Source organism: Sander vitreus, chromosome 8 (assembly GCF_031162955.1).
Source record: "Sander vitreus isolate 19-12246 chromosome 8, sanVit1, whole genome shotgun sequence".
Lineage (NCBI taxonomy): Eukaryota > Metazoa > Chordata > Actinopteri > Perciformes > Percidae > Sander > Sander vitreus.
Window position 1 is genome coordinate 1,119,481 of NC_135862.1, and position 6,414 is coordinate 1,125,894.

Consider the following 6,414-nt stretch of genomic DNA (forward strand, 5'->3'; position numbering starts at 1 on the left):
AGAAAAGCTTCCATTGAAAATGAATGACTTCCGGTATCTTTAGAAGCTCAAGTCGGACATTTTTGTCATTTTTTTCTGATTTTTTTTGTCACTTTTTCGCCAAAATTTTCGTTACTTTTTCCGACATTTTTGTCATTTTTTTGTCACTTTTTTCGACATTTTTGTCATTTTTTTCTGATTTTTTTTGGTCACTTTTTCGACATTTTGTCACTTTTGCCAAAATTTTCGTCACTTTTTCCGACATTTTTGTCATTTTGTCATTTTTCTGATTTTTTTTGTCACTTTTTCCGACATTTTTGTCATTTTTTCAGATTTTTTTTGTCACTTTTCCGACATTTGTGTCACTTTTGCCAAAATGTTCGTCACTTTTTCCGACATTTTTGCCAAAGTGTTCGTCACTTTTTCCGACATTTTTGTCATTTTTTTGTCACTTTTTCCGACATTTTGTCATTTTTGCCAAAATTTTCGTTACTTTTTCCGACATTTTTGTCATTTTTTTGTCACTTTTTCCGACATTTTTGTCAGAATTTTCATTACTTTTTCTGATTTTTTCCAACATTTTTGTCAGAATTTTCATCACTTTTTCTGATTTTTTTGTCACTTTTTCATGTCATTTTTTTGATTGTGACGTATGAAGGAAAGGTGCAGGACCTGGCCTCCTCCCAGTTTTATACATGTGAGTATTTCTGTGCGTAGGTACTTTTCAAGTTTCTGCTGGTGTTTCTGAAATAACTATATTTATGTTTATTACTCTGCCAATGTTGGAGAACAAACATTGATTGGTGATCAAATGGAAGACTGGTTCCCATACCGGGAGTTGAACCCGGGCCGCCTGGGTGAAAACCAGGAATCCTGACCGCTAGACCATATGGGACTCATGCTTTGCAGCAGAAGATATTAGCTTCTTCCAGCTACGTGAGATGGATTTCACGCGTCTTTGTTTCTCGTCACCTAAGAGACCAAAGAGCTTCAGTTCGGCCCTGTTTGACATTTGGCTTTAGTGCCGGAACGCGTCAGCGTTGATTTATTGTGATATGTCCATATCAGGACTGGTTTCTCTGCAGATCCATCACATGTTGGTTCATCGCTACACTAATAAACACTGGTGAAAACCAGGAATCCTTAAACGTGCTTGGTCGGGACTATTGCCGTCCCTTTAGAGCTATAAGTAAACGTGCTTGGTCGGGACTATTGTCGTCCCTTTAGAGCTATAAGTAAACGTGCTTGGTCGGGACTATTGACGTCCCTTTAGAGCTATAAGTAAACGTGCTTGGTCGGGACTATTGTCGTCCCTTTAGCGCTATAAGTAAACGTGCTTGGTCGGGACTATTGACGTCCCTTTAGCGCTATAAGTAAACGTGCTTGGTCGGGACTATTGACGTCCCTTTAGCGCTATAAGTAAACGTGCTTGGTCGGGACTATTGACGTCCCTTTAGCGCTATAAGTAAACGTGCTTGGTCGGGACTATTGCCGTCCCTTTAGCGTTATAAGTAAACGTGCTTGGTCGGGACTATTGACGTCCCTTTAGCGCTATAAGTAATCGTGCTTGGTCGGGACTATTGTCGTCCCTTTAGAGCTATAAGTAAACGTGCTTGGTCGGGACTATTGTCGTCCCTTTAGAGCTATAAGTAAACGTGCTTGGTCGGGACTATTGTCGCTCCCCGAGGTCCAGAAAGTGCCTCAGGACACACCGAAGAGACGCCGACTTGAGCGTACGTTCTGCACGAGACGTAATACGTCTCCATAACAGCAGGCGGGACTAATCTGTATTGTCGCCCAAAAAATGAAAATGAGGGAGCATCTCTCTCTAGGAAGAAGCTAATATCTTCTGCTGCAAAGCGTGAGTCCCATATGGTCTAGCGGTCAGGATTCCTGGTTTTTCACCCAGGCGGCCCGGGTTCAACTCCCGGTATGGGAACCAGTGTTTGGTTTGATCATCGATCAACAATCTGTATCATGTTCTGAAGACACGTCTCCTAAAAACAGCTTCCACGGAGCTACGTCTCCTTCTGAAAATGTTGGTTTTCCAGAAGCTGGAGAGTCCAGCTGGACGCCCCTGATTTGCATGAAGCTGCCCGGATTCAACGCTACGCCCCGCTTCTCGAAAGTCACGGCAACAGTCCCAGAATGCATTGCCTGGCAAATATAGAGACACTGAATGGGAAGCATGGAAATGACCCTGTCTGTCTGTCTGTTTGTTTGCAGCAGGAAGACATCACATGAAGACACAACAATTAACACAATAACAACAGCAGCTTCAGCCTGAGTTAAGAATTAATAGTTCATAGTTGTATTGGAGTGATATTGAAAGTAAAAAAAGAACTCAAGACAATAAATAATAAAGATAAATAAATAAAGGGGGTCATTAATATAAACAAGGGCTATCACCTCCTCTCAGCTGAGTTGAGTGCCTGAATGGAAAGAGGAATGAAAGGGCTTTTGTGTCTCTGTTTAAGAGCCAAGGGGGTACTAAAACGTAAGCCAGATGGTAATAAATGTATTCTCTGAACATAGACATGGCTTTATAAATCTGTTTGTTAAAAAAGTCAGTAACTTTCCAAGCTTTAAGGTACATATTTGTACCTTAAACCTACATTGTGTAAGAATTTCTCCAATCTAGAGGTGAAATTGTATATAAAAACCAACTGAATATTACTTTCTAGCCCAGTGGTCCTCAACCTTTTTGGGACCAGCGCCCTCCCTATCCATAATCCAGGTCCCTTACGCCCTCCCCTCAATAAGATGTAGGCTAGTTGCCCTGAATATTAATGATTAGGTCCTATTATTGTTATGGTGCTTATTATTGTTGTTACTATTGTTATCGAAGAAATCATATAATTGAATGAAAAATGTCTATGTTCGTAGACTTATTAAAGATACATTATGTTAATGTTTGATGGAGGCTTTAAAGTTCATTTGAGATGATGCTCTGATGTCCCGTTCCCCTGAAGGCAGCACGGAGCTGACAGAAACACAGAAGAGAAGGAGAGTTGTGTCCGAGAGCTCGTCCAATCACAGGGGCGTAAACTGGCAGCTTTTAATGTTGCAGACCACTGGTGTTTGCAAGCAGTTCACAGCTTTTCTCAGTCGCTTTGGGACATTTCTCAAATCATCCTCGACATTTGCAAAACAGTACGTGCATTTCTCAAAACTATTCGTACAAATAGCAATACACCTACTGGATTACCTGCAAAAGCCAGACTCTTGCTCAAAACCCTTAGTTCATCTCTGAAAAGTAAATATCTGTGTCAGTGAACATGTCAGTGCCGTCAGAATGACAAGTCCTTGTGTCATTGTGTACGGACTGTCATGATTGTGTGTTTCTGTTGTTAGTGTTTCCTGTTTTATTTATACCCGACTGTCCCTGTCTCTGACTGAACACGTCAGGTCGGCCCAAATGAAGGCCGACAGCTCCTCCAGCTGACGACTGCACGAACACACCGACCAGACTCGAGTCAGCGACCTCGCCAGACTGTCAGACGGCCGATTATCAGGTTGGTGTGTCAGAGCCTTAAGGTGACGCGAAACGACGCGTGAAATCCATCTCACGTAGCTGGAAGAAGCTAATATCTTCTGCTACGTTTACGTCTGGCGTCCGCACTACTGCAGCGTTTCAGAGCCCCTTAACCTTCAACATTTGGAAACTCTGCTGCCTCCGTTCTGGTTTAACCGTCATATCTTAGTCCAATATGAGATCGTATTCTGAACGAGACGCCATGACGGTCTGCCTTTCAGTTTCTGGAGCAGCCAGACCCACGTGACACCTTCGTCCAATCAGCTGCCGGTTTTCATTTTTTGGGCGACAATCCAGATTAGCGCCGCCTGCTGTTATGGAGACGTATTACGTCTCGTCTCTTCGGTGTTCTGAGGGACTTTTAGGACCAACTCGGGGAGACTGATCAGTCCCGCTGGCTTTACTGCTGACGGTCGGCGTCTGGTTGGTGTGTAACGGCCGTCTGGTTGGTGCGTAACGGGCGTCTGGTCGGTGCGTAACGGCCGTCTGGTTGGTGTGTAACGGCCGTCTGGTGGGTGTGTAACGGCCGTCTGGTGGGTGTAACGGCCGTCTGGTTGGTGTGTAACGGCCGTCTGGTGGGTGTAACGGCCGTCTGGTCGGTGCGTAACGGCCGTCTGGTCGGTGCGTAACGGCCGTCTGGTCGGTGCGTAACGGCCGTCTGGTCGTGACGCGTCTGGTGGGTGTAACGGCCTGGTCGGTGCGTAACGGCCGTCTGGTGGGTGCGTACGGCCGTCTGGTTGGTGTAACGGCCGTCTGGTTGGTGCGTAACGGCCGTCTGGTCGGTGCGTAACGGCCGTCTGGTTGGTGCGTAACGGCCGTCTGGTCGGTGCGTAACGGGCGTCTGGTGGGTGCTTAACGGCCGTCTGGTGGGTGCGTAACGGCCGTCTGGTGGGTGTAACGGCCGTCTGGTCGTCGTCTGGTTGGTGTGTAACCGTCTGGTGGGTGCGTAACGGCCGTCTGGTTGGTGCGTAACGGCCGTCTGGTGGGTGCGTAACGGCCGTCTGGTCGGTGCGTAGCGGGCGTCTGGTCGGTGCGTAACGGCCGTCTGGTCGGTGCGTAACGGGCGTCTGGTGGGTGTGTAACGGCCGTCTGGTCGGCGTCTGGTCGTGCGTAACCGTCTGGTTGGTGCGTAGCGGCCGTCTGGTTGGTGCGTAACGGCCGTCTGGTGGGTGCGTAACGGCCGTCTGGTCGGGTGCGTAACGGGCGTCTGGTCGGTGCGTAACGGCCGTCTGGTCGGTGCTGTAACGGCCGTCTGGTGGGTGTGTAACGGCCGTCTGGTGGGTGTGTGACGGCCGTCTGGTTGGTGCGTAACGGCCGTCTGGTGGGTGTGTAGCGGCCGTCTGGTACGTCGTCTGGTTGGTGCGTAACCGTCTGGTTGGTGCGTAACGGCCGTCTGGTTGGTGCGTAACGGCCGTCTGGTGGGTGCGTAACGGCCGTCTGGTGGGTGCGTAACGGCCGTCTGGTCGGTGCGTAACGGCCGTCTGGTGGGTGCGTCTGGTGGGTGTGTAACGGCCGTCTGGTGGGTGCGTAACGGCCGTCTGGTTGGTGCGTAACGGCCGTCTGGTCGGTGCGTAACGGCCGTCTGGTGGGTGCGTAACGGCCGTCTGGTGGGTGTGTAACGGCCGTCTGGTTGGTGCGTAACGGCCGTCTGGTCGGTGCGTAACGGCCGTCTGGTGGGTGTGTAACGGCCGTCTGGTGGGTGTGTAACCAACTATTAGTCACGCTCATCCCGCTCGCCATTTCCAGGTGAGTCCCGACTGCCCTGTCTCCGACCCAGCATGTCAGGTCGGCCCAAATGAAGGCCGACGGCTCCTCCAACGGACGACGGCACGAACACACCGACCAGACTGGAGTCAGCGACCTCGCCAGACTGTCAGACGGCCGATTATCGGCTCGGTGGGTAGCTGCCATTAAGGGGAAAGTCACATTTTAAGACTCCCAGTTTTCGATCTACAAGGAAAGGTTTCTGTTGATCTGTCAGTGGCACTACATTGTGGAATAAACTAAATAATGAATTGAAGCCATGTCTGAACATATTCCAATGCAAACAGATGTTCAAAGACACTATATTGCAGAGGGACAGAGTAACACAGTATTAACTAGTACTAACCTGGGCTCATAATCTGTAGTATGTGTATAATTGTTGTTGTGTATGAGTAAATATATGAACGTGAATATAACTTCTGAATATATATTTTCGTTGATTACAGATTATTATCTCTGTAGACTTATTATTTTGTAGCTAACTCATTTAATTAATAGGATAGAAAGGGTATAAAGGGGTAGGAGTACATCAGTTTTACTTCTTCCTACTCCTTTTTGCATGTGTAAATAGAGGTCTTTAAGTACTGGGAATTATTATTATTATTATTTTCTGATGTTTTATTTTATTTACATGTTCAAAATAAAAGATATCAATCAATCAAGTACCTCAACATTTGGACCGAAGCCCAGTACTGGAGTACATGTACTTAGTTATATTAAACCACTGTAGTACAAGTACTGTGGTATGACACTGGGAAGACGTCTGAGATCGATGTTTCTGCTCTATCTTAAATACATCACTTCCCAAATAAAATAAATGACATTATCATTATTGTTTATAGTTCCCAATATGTTAATTGTCATGTTGTTGTTATTACATAGCACAGAACTAGGGCTGCAGCTGCCGATTACTGCCGTAGTGGATTCATGTAAACAGATCTTAATGAAAATATATAAAGTGACAGCATCCGCATCTGAAAACAGGAAATAAGAATAAAATAAGACCTTAAATATGAAAAGAAATATGAAAACGAACAATGAAAATACACAATTTATTCAAAAGAATACGTTTGATTTCACCTGAAAAAAACACGAACCTACAGTTGTTGAACCTACGTCTGTAAATATCATCAGGA

General features: G+C 46.3%; 1 non-coding gene across 1 annotated transcript; it reads right to left on the minus strand.

Moving 5' to 3' along the window:
- Positions 1 to 802: 802 nt before the first annotated feature.
- Positions 803 to 874, minus strand: trnae-uuc (transfer RNA glutamic acid (anticodon UUC)). The gene has a single exon. It is a non-coding gene; the product is annotated as a tRNA-Glu (tRNA).
- Positions 875 to 6,414: the final 5,540 nt, after the last annotated feature.